Source organism: Ambystoma mexicanum, chromosome 8 (genome assembly GCF_040938575.1).
Source record: "Ambystoma mexicanum isolate Mex_15411 chromosome 8, UKY_AmexF1_1, whole genome shotgun sequence".
Classification (NCBI taxonomy): domain Eukaryota; kingdom Metazoa; phylum Chordata; class Amphibia; order Caudata; family Ambystomatidae; genus Ambystoma; species Ambystoma mexicanum.
The window spans coordinates 1,734,112,841-1,734,129,517 of NC_090929.1; positions in this window are offsets into that span (position 1 = coordinate 1,734,112,841).

The window sequence follows — 16,677 nt, forward strand, 5'->3', positions numbered from 1 at the left end:
CACATTCATGTCCAAGAGTGGGAGAAAAAGAGTCTCACTCTTGGCAGGATGGAAAAAAACAAACTCCAGAAATCCAGCAAAGCTGCTGGGGGACTCACTAGGTTAGGAAATTCAGCCTAAACAGAGAATTCTCCCTAACAGGCTGCCACCCGTGCCAGTTTCCACCACCCAGGGCAGCTGCAAGCATGAGGCTGCCACCCGTGCCAAGTTCCACCACCCAGGGCAGCTGTAAGCATGAGGCTGCCACCCGTGCCATATTCCACCACCCAGAGCAGCTGTAAGCATGAGGCTGCCACCCGTGCCAGATTCCGCCACCCAGGGCAGCTGTAAGCATGAGGCTGCCACCCGTGCCAGGTTCCACCACTCAGGGCAGCTGTAAGCATGAGGCTGCCACCCGTGCCAGGTTCCACCACCCAGGGCAGTTGTAAGCATGAGGCTGCCACCTGTGTCAGGTTCCACCATCCAGGGCAGCTGGAAGCATGAGGCTGCCACCCATTCCAGGTTCCACCCCCCAGAGCAGCTGTAAGCATGAGGGTGCCACCCATGCCAGGTTCCACCACCCAGAGCAGCTGTAAGCAAGCATGAGGCTGCCACCCGTGCCAGGTTCCACCACCCAGGGCAGCTGTAAGCATGAGGCTGCCACTCGTGCCAGGTTCTACCACCCAGGGCAGCTGTAAGCATGAGGCTGCCACCCTTTCCAGGTTCCACCAACAGAGCAGCTGTAAGCATGAGGCTGCCACATGTGCCCGGTTCCACCACCCAGAGCAGCTGTAAGCATGAGGCTGCCACCTGTGCCAGGTTCCACCACCCACAGCAGCTGTAAGCATGAGGCTGCCACCCGTGCCAAGTTCCACCACCCATGGCAGCTGTAAGCATGAGGTTGCCACCGTTCCAGGTTCCACCACCCAGAGCAGCTGTAAGCATGAGGCTGCCACCCGTGCCATGTTCCACCACCCAGAGCAGCTGTAAGCATGAGGCTGCCACCCGTGCCAGGTTCAACCACCCAGAGCAGCTGCAAGCATGAGGCTGCCACCCGTGCCAGGTCCCACAACCTTGGGCAGCTGAAAGCATGAGTCTGCCACCTGTGCCAGGTTCCACCACCCAGAGTAGCTGTAAGCATGAGGCTGCCACCCGTGCCAGGCTCCACCATCCAGGACAGCTGTAAGAATGAGGCTGCCACCCGTGCCAGTTTCCACCACCCAGGGTAGCTGTAAGCATGAGGCTGCCACCCGTGCCAGGTTCCACCACCCAGGGCAGCTGTAAGCATAAGGCTGCCACCCGTGCCAGGTTCCACCACCCAGAGCAGCTTTAAGCAAGCATGACGCTGCCACCTGTGCCAGGTTCCACCACCCAGAACAGCTATAAGCATGAGGCTGCCACCCGTGCCAGGCTCCACCATCCAGAGCAGCTGTAAGCATGAGGCTGCCACCAGTGCCAGGTTCCACGACCTAGGGCAGCTGTAAGCATGAGGCTGCCACCCATGCAAGGTTCCACCACCCAGGGCAGCTGTTAGCATGAGGCTGCCACCCGTGCCATGCTCCACCACCCAGAGCAGCTGTAAGCATGAGGCTGCCACCTGTGCCAGGTTCCACCACCCAGGGCAGCTGTAAGCATGAAGCTGCCACCCATGCCAGATTTGACCACTAGAGCAGCTGTAAGCATGAGGCTGCCACCAGTGCCAGGCTCCACCATCGAGGACAGATGTAAGCATGAGGCTGCCACCCATGCCAGGTTCCACCACCCAGAGCAGCTGTAAGCATGAGGTTGCCACGGGTGCCAGGTTCCACCACCCAGGGCAGCTGTAAGCATGAGGCTGCCAGCCATGCCAGGTTCCACCACCCAGGGCAGCTGTAAGCATGAGGCTGCCACCCGTGCCAGGTTCCACCACCCAGAGCAGCTTTAAGCAAGCATGACGCTGCCACCCGTGCCAGGTTCCACCACCCGGAGCAGCTGTAAGCATGAGGCTGCCACCCGTGCCAGGCTCCACCATCCAGAGCAGCTGTAAGCATGAGGCTGCCACCAGTGCCCAGTTCCACCATCCAGAGCAGCTGTAATCATGAGGCTGCCACCCATGCCAGGTTCCACCACCCAGGGCAGCTGTAAGCATGAGGCTGCCACTCGTGCCAGTTTCCACCACCCAGGACAGCTTTAAGCATGAGGCTGCCACCCGTGCCAGGTTCCACCACCCAGAGCAGCTGTAAGCATGAGGCTGCCACCCGTGCTAGTTTCCACCACCCAGGACAGCTTTAAGCATGAGGCTGCCAACCGTGCCAGGCTCCACCATCCAGAGCAGCTGTAAGCATGAGGCTGCCACCAGTGCCCAGTTCCACCATCCAGAGCAGCTGTAATCATGAGGCTGCCACCCATGCCAGGTTCCACCACCCAGGGCAGCTGTAAGCATGAGGCTGCCACCCGTGCCAGGTTCCACCACCCAGAGAAGCTGTAAGCATGAGGCTGCCACCCGTGCCAGGTTCTACCACCCAGAGCAGCTGTAAGCATGAGGCTGCCACCCGTGCCAGGTTCCACCACCCAGGGTAGCTGTAAGCATGAGGCTGCCACCCGTGCCAGGTTCCACCACCCGGAGTAGCTGTAAGCAAGAGGCTGCCACCCGTGCCAGGTTCCACCACCCGGGGCAGCTGTAAGCATGAGGCTGCCACCCGTGCCAGGTTCCACCACCCAGGGCAGCTGTAAGCATGAGGCTGCCACCCGTGCCAGGTTCCACCACCCGGGGTAGCTTCAAGCATGAGGCTGCCACCCGTGCCAGGTTCCACCACCCGGGGCAGCTGTAAGCAAGAGGTTGCCACCCGTGCCAGGTTCCACCACCCGGGGCAGCTGTAAGCAAGAGGTTGCCACCCGTGCCAGGTTCCACCACCCAGAGCAGCTGTAAGCATGAGGCTGCCACCCATGCCAGGTTCCACCACCCAGAGCAGCTGTAAGCATGAGGCTGCCACCCATGCTAGGTTCCACCACGCCCAGCAGCTGTAAGCATGAGGCTGCCACCCGTGCCAGGTTCCACCACCCAGAGCAGCTGTAAGCATGAGGCTGCCACCCATGCCAGGTTCCACCACCCAGAGCAGCTGTAAGCATGAGGCTGCCACCCATGCTAGGTTCCACCACGCCCAGCAGCTGTAAGCATGAGGCTGCCACCCGTGCCAGGTTCCACCACCCAGAGCAGCTGTAATTGTGAGGCTGCCACCCGTGCCAGGTTCCACCACCCAGAGCAGCTGTAAGCGTGAGGCTGCCACCTGTGCCAGGTTCCAACACCCAGGCCAGCTGTAAGCGTGAGGCTGCCACCCGTGCCAGGTTCCACCACCCAGGGCAGCTGTAAGCATGAGGCTGCCACCCGTGCCAGGTTCCACCACCCAGAGAAGCTGTAAGCATGAGGCTGCCACCCGTGCCAGGTTCCACCACCCAGAGCAGCTGTAAGCATGAGGCTGCCACCCGTGCCAGGTTCCACCACCCAGGGTAGCTGTAAGCATGAGGCTGCCACCCGTGCCAGGTTCCACCACCCGGAGTAGCTGTAAGCAAGAGGCTGCCACCAGTGCCAGGTTCCACCACCCGGGGCAGCTGTAAGCATGAGGCTGCCACCCGTGCCAGGTTCCACCACCCAGGGCAGCTGTAAGCATGAGGCTGCCACCCGTGCCAGGTTCCACCACCCGGGGTAGCTTCAAGCATGAGGCTGCCACCCGTGCCAGGTTCCACCACCCGGGGCAGCTGTAAGCAAGAGGTTGCCACCCGTGCCAGGTTCCACCACCCGTGGCAGCTGTAAGCAAGAGGTTGCCACCCATGCCAGGTTCCACCACCCAGGACAGCTGTAAGCATGAGGCTGCCACCCGTGCCAGGTTCCACCACCCAGAGCAGCTGTAAGCATGAGGCTGCCACCCATGCCAGGTTCCACCACCCAGAGCAGCTGTAAGCATGAGGCTGCCACCCATGCTAGGTTCCACCACGCCCAGCAGCTGTAAGCATGAGGCTGCCACCCGTGCCAGGTTCCACCACCCAGAGCAGCTGTAATTGTGAGGCTGCCACCCGTGCCAGGTTCCACCACCCAGAGCAGCTGTAAGCGTGAGGCTGCCACCTGTGCCAGGTTCCACCACCCAGGCCAGCTGTAAGCGTGAAGCTGCCACCCGTGCCAGGTTCCACCACCCAGGGCAGCTGTAAACGTGAGGCTGCCACCCGTGCCAGGTTCCACCACCCAGGGCAGATGTCAGCGTGAGGCTGCCATCCGTGCCAGGTTCCACCAACCAGAGCAGCTGTAAGCGTGAGGCTGCCACCCGTGAAAGGTTCCACCATCCAGAGCAGCTGTAAGCGTGAGGCTGCCACCCGTGCCAGGTTCCACCACCCAGAGCAGCTGTAAGCATGAGGCTGCCTCCCGTGCCAGGTTCTACCACCAAGGGCAGCTGTAAGCATGAGGCTGCCACCCCTGCCAGGTTCCACCACCCAGAGCAGCTATAAGCAAGCATGAGGCTGCCACCCGTGACAAGTTCCACTACCCAGAGCAGCTGTATGAATGAGGCTGTCTCCCGTGCCAGGTTCTACCACCCAGGGCAGCTGTAAGCATGAGGCTGCCATCCATGCCAGGTTCCACCACCCAGAGCAGCTGTAAGCATGAGGCTGACACCCATGCCAGTTTCCACCACCCAGAGCAGCTTTAAGCATGAGGCTGCCACCCGTGCCAGGTTCCAACGCCCAGAGCAGCTGAAAGCATGAGGCTGCCACCCGTGCCAGGTTCCACCACCCAGGGTATCTGTAAGCATGAGGCTGCCACCCGTGCCAGTTTCCACCACCCAGGACAGCTGTAAGCATGAGGCTGCCACCCGTGCCAGGTTCCACCACCCAGAGCAGCTTTAAGCAAGCATGACACTGCCACCTGTGCCAGGTTCCACCACCCAGAACAGCTATAAGCATGAGGTTGCCACCCGTGCCAGGCTGCACCATCCAGAGCAGTTGTAAGCATGAGGCTGCCACCCATGCCAGTTTCCACCACCCAGAGCAGCTGTAAGCATGAGGCTGCCACCAGTGCCAGGTACCACCACCTAGGGCAGCTGTAAGCATGAGGCTGCCACCCGTGCAAGGTTCCACCACCCAGAGCAGCTTTAAGCATGAGGCTGCCACCCGTGCCAGGTTCCACCACCCAGGGCAGCTGTTAGCATGAGGCTGCCACCCGTGCCATGCTCCACCACCCAGAGCAGCTGTAAGCATGAGGCTACCACCCGTGCCAGGTTCCACCACCCAGGGCAGCTGTAAGCATGAAGCTGCCACCCATGCCAGGTTTGACCACCAGAGCAGCTGTAAGCATGAGGCTGCCACCAGTGCCAGGCTCCACCATCCAGGACAGCTGTAAGCATGAGGCTGCCACCCATGCCAGGTTCCACCACCCAGAGCAGCTGTAAGCATGAGGTTGCCACGGGTGCCAGGTTCCACCACCCAGGGCAGCTGTAAGCATGAGGCTGCCAGCCATGCCAGGTTCCACCACCCAGGGCAGCTGTAAGCATGAGGCTGCCACCCGTGCCAGGTTCCACCACCCAGAGCAGCTTTAAGCAAGCATGACGCTGCCACCCGTGCCTGGTTCCACCACCCGGAGCAGCTGTAAGCATGAGGCTGCCACCCGTGCCAGGCTCCACCATCCAGAGCAGCTGTAATCATGAGGCTGCCACCCGTGCCAGGTTCCACCACCCAGGGCAGCTGTAAGCATGAGGCTGCCACCCGTGCCAGTTTCCACCACCCAGGACAGCTTTAAGCATGAGGCTGCCACCCGTGCCAGTTTTCACCACCCAGGGCAGCTGTAAGCATGAGGCTGCCACCCGTGCCAGGTTCCACCACCCAGAGCAGCTGTAAGCATGAGGCTGCCACCCGTGCCAGGTTCCACCACCCAGAGCAGCTGTAAGCATGAGGCTGTCACCCGTGCCATGTTCCACCACCCAGGGAAGCTGTAAGCATGAGGCTGCCACCCGTGCCAGTTTCCACCACCCAGGGCAGCTTTAAGCATGAGGCTGCCACCCGTGCCAGGTTCCACCACACAGGGCAGCTGTAAGCATGAGGCTGCCACCCGTGCCAGGCTCCACCACCCAGAGCAGCTGTAAGCATGAGGCTGCCACCCGTGCCAGGTTCCACCATCCAGGGCAGCTGTAAGCATGAGGCTGCCACCCGTGCCAGGTTCCACCACCCAGAGCAGCTGTAAACATGAGGCTGCCACGCGAGCCAGGTTCTACCACCCAGGGCAGCTGTAAGCAAGGAGGCTGCCACCCGTGCCAGGTTCCACCACCCAGAGCAGCTGTAAGCATGAGGCTGCCACCCGTGCCAGGTTCTACCACCCAGGGCAGCTGTAAGCATGAGGCTGCTACCCGTGCCAGGTTCCACCATCCAGAGCAGCTGTAAGCATGAGGCTGCCATCCGTGCCCGGTTCCACCATCCAGAGCAGCTGTAAGCATGAGGCTGCCACCCATGCCAGTTTCCACCACCCAGAGCAGCTGTAACCATGAGGCTGCTACCCGTGCCAGGTTCGAGCAGCTGTAAGCATGAGGCTGCCACCCGTGCCAGGTTCCACCACCCAGGGCAGCTGTAAGCATGAGGCTGCCACCCGTGCCAGGTTCCACCACCCAGGGCAGCTGCAAGCATGAGGCTGCCACCCGTGCCAGGTTCCACAACCTAGGGCCGCTGAAAGCATGAGTCTGCCACCTGTGCCAGGTTCCACCACCCAGAGTAGCTGTAAGCATGAGGCTGCTACCCGTGCCAGGCTCCACCATCCAGGACAGCTGTAAGCATGAGGCTGCCACCCGTGCCAGTTTCCACCACCCAGGGTAGCTGTAAGCATGAGGCTGCCACCTGTGCCAGGTTCCACCACCCAGGGCAGCTGTAAGCATGAGGCTGCCACCCGTGCCAGGTTCCACCACCCAGAGCAGCTTTAAGCAAGCATGACGCTGCCACCTGTGCCAGGTTCCACCACCCAGAGCAGCTGTAACCATGAGGCTGCTACCCGTGCCAGATTCCACCACCCAGAGCAGCTGTAACCATGAGGCTGCTACCCGTGCCAGGTTCGAGCAGCTGTAAGCATGAGGCTGCCACCCGTGCCAGGTTCCACCACCCAGGGCAGCTGTAAGCATGAGGCTGCCACCCGTGCCAGGTTCCACCACCCAGGGCAGCTGCAAGCATGAGGCTGCCACCCGTGCCAGGTTCCACAACCTAGGGCCGCTGAAAGCATGAGTCTGCCACCTGTGCCAGGTTCCACCACCCAGAGTAGCTGTAAGCATGAAGCTGCCACCCATGCCAGGTTAGACCACCAGAGCAGCTGTAAGCATGAGGCTGCCACCAGTGCCAGGCTCCACCATCCAGGACAGCTGTAAGCATGAGGCTGCCACCCATGCCAGGTTCCACCACCCAGAGCAGCTGTAAGCATGAGGTTACCACGGGTGCCAGGTTCCACCACCCAGGGCAGCTGTAAGCATGAGGCTGCCAGCCATGCCAGGTTCCACCACCCAGGGCAGCTGTAAGCATGAGGCTGCCACCCGTGCCAGGTTCCACCACCCAGAGCAGCTTTAAGCAAGCATGACGCTGCCACCCGTGCCAGGTTCCACCACCCGGAGCAGCTGTAAGCATGAGGCTGCCACCCGTGCCAGGCTCCACCATCTGGAGCAGCTGTAAGCATGAGGCTGCCACCAGTGCCCAGTTCCACCATCCAGAGCAGCTGTAAGCATGAGGCTGCCACCCATGCCAGGTTCCACCACCCAGGGCAGCTGTAAGCATGAGGCTGCCACTCGTGCCAGTTTCCACCACCCAGGACAGCTTTAAGCATGAGGCTGCCACCCATGCCAGGTTCCACCACCCAGAGCAGCTGTAAGCATGAGGCTGCCACCCGTGCTAGTTTCCACCACCCAGGACAGCTTTAAGCATGAGGCTGCCACCCGTGCCAGGCTCCACCATCCAAAGCAGCTGTAAGCATGAGGCTGCCACCAGTGCCCAGTTCCACCATCCAGAGCAGCTGTAATCATGAGGCTGCCACCCATGCCAGGTTCCACCACCCAGGGCAGCTGTAAGCATGAGGCTGCCACCCGTGCCAGGTTCCACCACCCAGAGAAGCTGTAAGCATGAGGCTGCCACCCGTGCCAGGTTCCTCCACCCAGAGCAGCTGTAAGCATGAGGCTGCCACCCGTGCCAGGTTACACCACCCAGGGTAGCTGTAAGCATGAGGCTGCCACCCGTGCCAGGTTCCACCACCCGGAGTAGCTGTAAGCAAGAGGCTGCCACCCATGCCAGGTTCCACCACCCGGGGCAGCTGTAAGCATGAGGCTGCCACCCATGCCAGGTTCCACCACCCAGGGCAGCTGTAAGCATGAGGCTGCCACCCGTGCCAGGTTCCACCACCCGGGGTAGCTTCAAGCATGAGGCTGCCACACGTGCCAGGTTCCACCACCCGGGGCAGCTGTAAGCAAGAGGTTGCCACCCGTGCCAGGTTCCACCATCCGGGGCAGCTGTAAGCAAGAGGTTGCCACCCGTGCCAGGTTCCACCACCCGGGGCAGGTGTAAGCATGAGGCTGCCACCCGTGCCAGGTTCCACCACCCAGGGCAGCTGTAAGCATGAGGCTGCCACCCGTGCCAGGTTCCACCACCCAGAGCAGCTGTAAGCATGAGGCTGCCACCCGTGCCAGGTTCCACCACCCAGAGCAGCTGTAAGTGTGAGGCTGCCACCCGTGCTAGGTTCCACCACCCAGAGCAGCTGTAATTATGAGGCTGCCACCCGTGCCAGGTTCCACCACCCAGAGCAGCTGTAAGCGTGAGGCTGCCACCCGTGCCAGGTTCCACCACCCAGGCCAGCTGTAAGAGTGAGGCTGCCACCCGTGAAAGGTTCCACCATCCAGAGCAGCTGTAAGCGTGAGGCTGCCACCCGTGCCAGGTTCCACCACCCAGAGCAGCTGTAAGCATGAGGCTGCCTCCCGTGCCAGGTTCTACCACCCAGGGCAGCTGTAAGCATGAGGCTGCCACCCGAGGCAGGTTCTACCACCCAGGGCAGCTGTAAGCATGAGGCTGCCACCCCTGCCAGGTTCCACCACCCAGAGCAGCTGAAAGCATGAGGCTGCCACCCGTGACAGGTTCCACTACCCAGAGCAGCTGTATGAATGAGGCTGTCTCCCGTGCCAGGTTCTACCACCCAGGGCAGCTGTAAGCATGAGGCTGCCACCCATGCCAGGTTCCACCACCCAGAGCAGCTGTAAGCATGAGGCTGACACCCATGCCAGTTTCCACCACCAGGAGCAGCTGAAAGCATGAGGCTGCCACCCGTGCCAGGTTCCACCGCCCAGAGCAGCTGTAAGCATGAGGCTGCCACCCATGCCAGGTTCCACCGCCCAGAGCAGCTGAAAGCATGAGGCTGCCACCCGTGCCAGGTTCCACCACCCGGAGTAGCTGTAAGCAAGAGGCTGCCACCCATGCCAGGTTCCACCACCCGGGGCAGCTGTAAGCATGAGGCTGCCACCCATGCCAGGTTCCACCACCCAGGGCAGCTGTAAGCATGAGGCTGCCACCCGTGCCAGGTTCCACCACCCGGGGTAGCTTCAAGCATGAGACTGCCACACGTGCCAGTTTCCACCACCCGGGGCAGCTGTAAGCAAGAGGTTGCCACCCGTGCCAGGTTCCACCATCCGGGGCAGCTGTAAGCAAGAGGTTGCCACCCGTGCCAGGTTCCACCACCCGGGGCAGCTGTAAGTGTGAGGCTGCCACCCGTGCTAGGTTCCACCACCCAGAGCAGCTGTAATTATGAGGCTGCCACCCGTGCCAGGTTCCACCACCCAGAGCAGCTGTAAGCGTGAGGCTGCCACCCGTGCCAGGTTCCACCACCCAGGCCAGCTGTAAGAGTGAGGCTGCCACCCGTGAAAGGTTCCACCATCCAGAGCAGCTGTAAGCGTGAGGCTGCCACCCGTGCCAGGTTCCACCACCCAGAGCAGCTGTAAGCATGAGGCTGCCTCCCGTGCCAGGTTCTACCACCCAGGGCAGCTGTAAGCATGAGGCTGCCACCCGAGGCAGGTTCTACCACCCAGGGCAGCTGTAAGCATGAGGCTGCCACCCCTGCCAGGTTCCACCACCCAGAGCAGCTGAAAGCATGAGGCTGCCACCCGTGACAGGTTCCACTACCCAGAGCAGCTGTATGAATGAGGCTGTCTCCCGTGCCAGGTTCTACCACCCAGGGCAGCTGTAAGCATGAGGCTGCCACCCATGCCAGGTTCCACCACCCAGAGCAGCTGTAAGCATGAGGCTGACACCCATGCCAGTGTTAGGCAGAAACCTGTGCAGTTCCCTTGGGGAACACTGCAAAAGATTTAAGACTACAGGTAGAGCAGTAAACCCCTTTGGTAGCAGTCTGTACCACCCAGATTTACCTGGTAGCTGTGGCTGAGCAGTCAGACTTCTCTCAAGAAGAGTTAGGCAGTATGCAAAGTATACACAATATGTACCAAAACACAATAGCACAAGCAAACACTGACCAGAGCTTGGTTTCAAAAGAATATAGTTATTTATTTAAAAACACACATAAGTAAAAAACACTCTAGCAACGAATATGGAAAAAACACTTCAACACAGTTATAATGAAAGTAGATTCAATCCTTTCTCCTATCTAGACAACTCTAGGTTAACCCCACTTAATTAAAACAGAGGTGAGTGCTTAACGTTAGATGACACTCTAGTAGTTTCCAAGAAAGGGAGAGAAAAAGCAGAAATAGGTTAGACACACCACTCTAAGGTCCAGAACACTTGCAATAGGCTTAAAGAAGAATAAAGTCACAGGTGAGCAAAAGTCACTAGGCAGGGCCCACTCTTAGAGTAGCCGGAGCGAAAATGTGCCCAAGATCACACTGTTAGTTAGAGATTCAAAGTCTTGCAAAGAGTCAAAAAGAGTTTAGAGTGGCTCAGAAAGTTTAGCCAAAGTGTCCCAGGCACTCCCAGGTTCGAAAGCCGGGGACTAAATCTACCCCGTACAGTCGGTAGCAAGGGAAGCCAGGCGGAACACAGTACCTTAAGCGGAAAGGATCCTCCAGCGGGGGCAGTTGTTCCAGGCAGTGGCAGCAAGGCTCGACGTCGGTCAGGGGAGAAGAATATCTCGCTGAAGAGCAGAAGAGAAAGGTCGTAGCACTGCCCGGGAAGAAACCAGCCGCGGAGTCCTCCGGTTAAAGGGTTGGTACCGACTTTCGCGGTATGGGGGTAAAGTGTGGTATTCCGGATGCCGGGGTGCTTGGCACAGGCAAGGCGGCCACGAGATACCTCAAAAGAACGGAAAGAAGGCGAAAACTGGTTGTCCCCACCAGTCAAGGGAAGGAGCCACTCCGTTAAGAGTTCTCCTCGGTCGTCGGGAAAAAGTGGTGAGACGGTTCAGCAGGGCTCCACCGGGTGGTGTCGTCGAAGCAGGTCGGCTCAGCTCTTCCCTCGTCGGATTCTTGGTCCTGTGGCGACTTCTGAAGTCCCAGTCCCCAAAGCCCTGCTTTTATGCAGCAAACCCCCATTCACCCAGCCTAGCTGTCACTCAAACATGCTAAGTGGTGAGCCGGGCGGCTCACCACTTGGGCCAATCAGGACGGAGTGCGACTTGAGTTACCAAGGTAACTCAGTCCAGGGTGCCTAAATCCCCCTCCACCCCTCCTAAGTACCCCAGACAGAGTGGCACCACTTTGGAGGGCTTCTGTGGAGAAGCCCGCCAAAAGTGGAACAAAGGGCTCCACTTTGGGTCAGAGTTACAGAGGCGAACACCAACGCCATTTTAGAATCAAGTTTTGGCAAAAAGTCCCAACCGGAGTTATAAAAATAAATATATAAACCGGCGGTATGTTTAAGGCTACCGTAAATAAATAATTAAATGTGTTAGCCTAAAACAATGGGAAATCCCATAGGAAAATATTCGCGGTCGAATATAAAAAGTAGTTTCCACTGCCACCAGCCAAAACTCGATCAGGGGGGACGGAGACGTGCCCCCTCGACTAACAGACCCTGGGGCAATCGAATTGCCCCAGCCAGTACGTCCACAATATGATGGTTTGTACTGGTTCTGTTCAGGATTCAAGACTAGCAAAGTCTTTGGTGACTTTACATGCCCTGGGAGACAGTAGTCAGTCCCAGGGTATGGAGTCTATGTTGGGGAGTCCCTAGGACACCCCTGGGTCACGGCACGGAGGGTGCTGTGTGACCCACATCACAAAAATACATGAGGCCCTATGGAGTAAAAGACCCCATAGCCCATTCAACACAAGGTTTAACCAAGAAAACACACTTCAACATGTCCAAGAGTGAGGGTAAAAGAGTCTCACTCTTGGCAGGAGAAAAAAATTAAACCCCAGTAATCCAGCAAAGCTGCTGGGGGACTCACTAGGTAGGGAAATTCAGCCTAAACAGAGAATTCTCCCTAACACTCGCCCCCCCCAGACTAAGGGACAGGAGGATTTAATCCACTCCTGGATGAACCTCATACCTCTAGTCGATGATATACATCCTAGAGAGTCCATCAGCATTTTGATGGTGACACCCTGACCTGTGCTCAATGGTGAAATCAAACCCTTGCAGGCAGATTGACCATCTCAATAGTTTTGGATTTTCCCCCTTCATTTGCATTAACCATCTCAAGGGTTGGTGGTCAGTCTGAATAACAAAAGTAGAACCATACAAGTATGGCCTAAACTTCTTCAGTGCCCACACAATAGCAAAGCATTCTCTTTCGATAGTTGCCCACCTTGTCTCAGGATCCTTCAGTTTCCTACTGATGAAGCAAATGGGGTGCTCCCTACCCTTCTCATCCAGTTGGCTTAGAACTGCACCTATACCTACATTGGAAGCATCAGTTTGTACAATGAAAGGTTGGTGGTAGTCAGGAGCTCTCAATACTGGAGCCTGGCAAAGAGCTCTCTTCAGTTTTTCAAAGGCCTGATTGCACTCCTCATTCCATTTTACCTTCTTAGGGAATTTGGGAGAGGAGATTACATTCAGTGGAGAAGCTATGGTCCCATAGTTCTCAATGAAATTCCTGTAATACCCAGTGAGGCCTAGAAAAGCTCTCACTTGGGTTTGAGTAGTGGGTGTTGTCCAATTTTGCACAGCTTCAATCTTGCTGGGCAAAGGCCTTATTTCTCCACCTCCTACCTCATGTCCAAGGTAGACCACTTTACTTTGACCAATCTGGCACTTACTGGCTTTGATTGTCAAATGGGCCTGTTTCAGAGCCTGCAACACATGTCCTAGGTGGTTCACATGTTCTTCCCAGGAGTGGCTGAAGACTGCAATGTCATCCAAGTATGCCATGCAGAAATCTTCCATCCCAGCCAGAACCTGGTTCACCATCCTTTGGAATGTGGCAGGTGCATTTTTTAGTCCAAAAGGCATGACCTTAAACTGGTACAAGCCAACTGGGGTCGAAAATGCAGTTTTCTCCTTGGCATGGTCTGTCAGGGCTATTTGCCAATAGCCTGACGTCAGGTCAAATGTGCTGAGGTACTTGGCTGCACCAAGTTTATCCACCAACTCATCTGTCCTGGGCAAAGGGTGGGCATCAGTCTTGGTGACTGCATTTAGAGCTCTATAGTCCACACAGAATCTCAAGTCTTTGGATCCGGCCTTTGGTACTAACACAACTGGGCTAGACCATGGACTAGTAGAGGGCTCTATTACCCCGAGATCAAGCATCTTCTTGACCTCTCCTTTGATGTGGGCTCTGATATGTTCTGACATTCTGTATCCTCTGCTTTTGACTGGCAGACAGTCACCAGTGAGTATCTCGTGCTGGCCCCAAGGGGTCAAGCCTGGTGACAGTGAGAACAGGGAGGCAAACTGATTTAACATAGATTTGCACTCCTCTTGTTGCTCAGGTGTCAGGTCTGAAGAGAGATTGACTCCTTCAACTTTTTCATCTAAAGGTACACCTCTGAGGAGATCAGGGAGAGATTCACTCTCTTCCTCCTCTGCAGCTGAAGCTAGAAGCAAGGCTCCTACATCAGGTCTGGAGATGTATGCTTTTAGTCGGTTGGTGTGGAAGACTCTAGGAGCTTCCCTGGGTCTGCCCAGATCCACCAGATAGTTGACCTCTCCAAGTTTTCCCACAACCTTGAAGGGTCCCATCCATTTGTCTTGCAAGGCCCTCTGCCTTGTTGGGAGCATAACTAGAACTAGCTGGTCTTGAGTAAACTCAACCATGTTAGCCTTCTGGTCGTGCCAATGTTTGACCAGGGCTTGACCAGCTTTCAAGTTGTCACTTGCTTCTGCCATCATGTGTGACATTCTCCTCCGGAGACCTATCACATAGTCAGTCACTCTGACTGGCTTGAGGGGAGGAGCACCTTCCAACCCCTCCTTAATCAGGGCCAATGGACCTCTGACTGGATGGCCATAGAGAAGCTCAAAGGGAGAATAACCTACTCCCTCCTGAGGGACTTCTCTATAAGCAAAGAGAAGGCATGGCAGTAGAAGGTCCCACTTTTTCTTAAGGGGTTCTTCTAAAGCACCTATCATGCTCTTCATGGTTCTGTTAAACCTTTCAACCAACCCGTTTGTCTGAGGGTGGTAGGCGGTTGAGAACTTGTAGGTAACTCCACAGGTTTTCCACATGGCCTTCATGTAGTGGGACATAAAGTTTGACCCCCTGTCAGAGATTACCTCCTTAGGAAACCCAACCCTGGTAAAAATACCAAGGAGGGCCTTAGCCACAGCCGGAGCTGTAACAGTCCTCATAGGAATGGCCTCAGGGTATCTAGTAGCATGGTCTACTACAACAAGGATAAACCTGTTGCCTGAGGAGGTTGGAGGATCAAGGGGACCAACAATGTCAATCCCTACCCTCTCAAATGGGACTCCCACAACTGGGAGAGGCACTAAAGGTGCCACATTCTTGGAACCAACCTTACCAGAAGTCTGGCAGGTATGGCAGCTCTTACAATATCTATCTACTTCAGCCCCCATCTTTGGCCAATAAAAGTAGAGTGAGAGCCTTTCCTTGGTCTTCTTGAAACTCAAGTGGCCAGCCAAAGGTATCTCATGGGCTAGTTGTAAGAACTGTTGTCTGTTTTCTTGTGGGACTACAAGGCGTTTGTAGTCTCCAGGTTCAGACTCAGTGGGCTCACTGTAGAAGAGGCCATCTTCCCAGTGCAACCTATACTTCCCAGGCTCTTGCCCATCAGCTTGAGATGCTGCCTGGTGGCGGAGACCCTCCAGAGTTGGACATTCTCTTTGCCCCTTACGAAAAGCTGCCCTGCTAGGCCCACCTTCTGCCAGTAAAGACTGCAGCTCAGGATGGTCCTCAGGGTCCAAATCTCCAATAAGGTTGGGGCCTCCTTCTAGCTCTTCCTCAGAGTCTAGCTCAACCACACAGGGTTGTACCTCCCTCTCAGCCTCAGCTGGAGGGGGAGTTACAGGTGTAACTTTGGACAACCTCGGGGAAGTCCTTGTTGGAAGCACTGGAGTGCTTGCTGCTGGCTTTTTCCTAGGAGTCTTGGGTTGCCCCTTTGCTCCTGATCTGGTAGTTACTGCAGTAAGTTGCTCCAGTGGTAGAGGAGTGATTTCTGTCATCATCTCCTGAGATAACCCTCTCAGGGTTTTCTCCCTTGCAGGTTTTGTGAGTTCCTGAAACCTTTTGCTAGGAGGTCTGAGGGTATGAGATACAACTCCAAGAGCTTTGAGGTCATTACCCAACAGAACCCTACCTGGCACTTCACATTGTACACTGACAGGTATTTTTACAGCCATATCATTACATTGGATGAGAACTGGTAACTGGGGACACATCTGCCCAGGCCCACCAGCTAACTTGGTGAGGCATTTGGGTGCCTTAGCAACATCCTCTGCCTTGAAAAATGATTCATCCACCACAGTTATGCTGGCTCCAGTGTCCCTAATGGCAGGAGTCTCCTGACCATTCACCTGGACACTGTCCTTATAATACTCTTTAGTATTATCTGGGATAGAGTTATAGACATCTAAATTCTGTTGCTCCCACAACCCCAGAGAGACTAAAGAAACACTAGCTGAGACTCCAGTGGGTTCATCAGCTAGTAATAGAAAGTTTCCACTTGCCATATGTACTTCCTCTTCTGGAGCGAAGGCTAAGGAGGCAAGCTGGACCCCTGAAGGTTTACCCTTACATCTGGGATCTCCTTTCACATGGTCAGTAGCCTTACAAACAAAGCATGAGCCAAAGGCTCGCTGGAATGGAGGCTTGTTCTGACCTCCTTCTGGTCTGGGACCAGAAGGTACACTAGCCTGATTTGGTTTCCCTTGTGGCTTACCCTTATAGTTTTGTTTGGGGCCCTCTTTGGAATTTGTAGTATTAGAATTCTCTTTGGAGTCCTTCTTAGACTGTTTTTCCCCATCCTTCTTCTGAGTTACCCCAGAATCCTTGTGAGTGGCCCTGTTGGCAACCCACAAGTCAGCAGCCTTAGCTAGTTTCCGGGAATCTAATTCCCTGGAATCAGCCAAGTGTTGTCTGAGCTCAGGAGAGCAGGCATCATAAATAGTCTCCAACATAAACAAATTCTTCATACCTTCATAAGTGTTCACCTTGTAACCCTTAATCCATCCCTCTAAGTTTTTCAAACATTCATTCACCCAGGTAGCCCAAGGGGTACCATCATGCTTTTTGAGGCTCCTAAACCTCTTAAGATACTGGGAAGGGGTCTTCCCAAACCTAGCTATTAAAGCTAGTTTCACACATTCATAGTC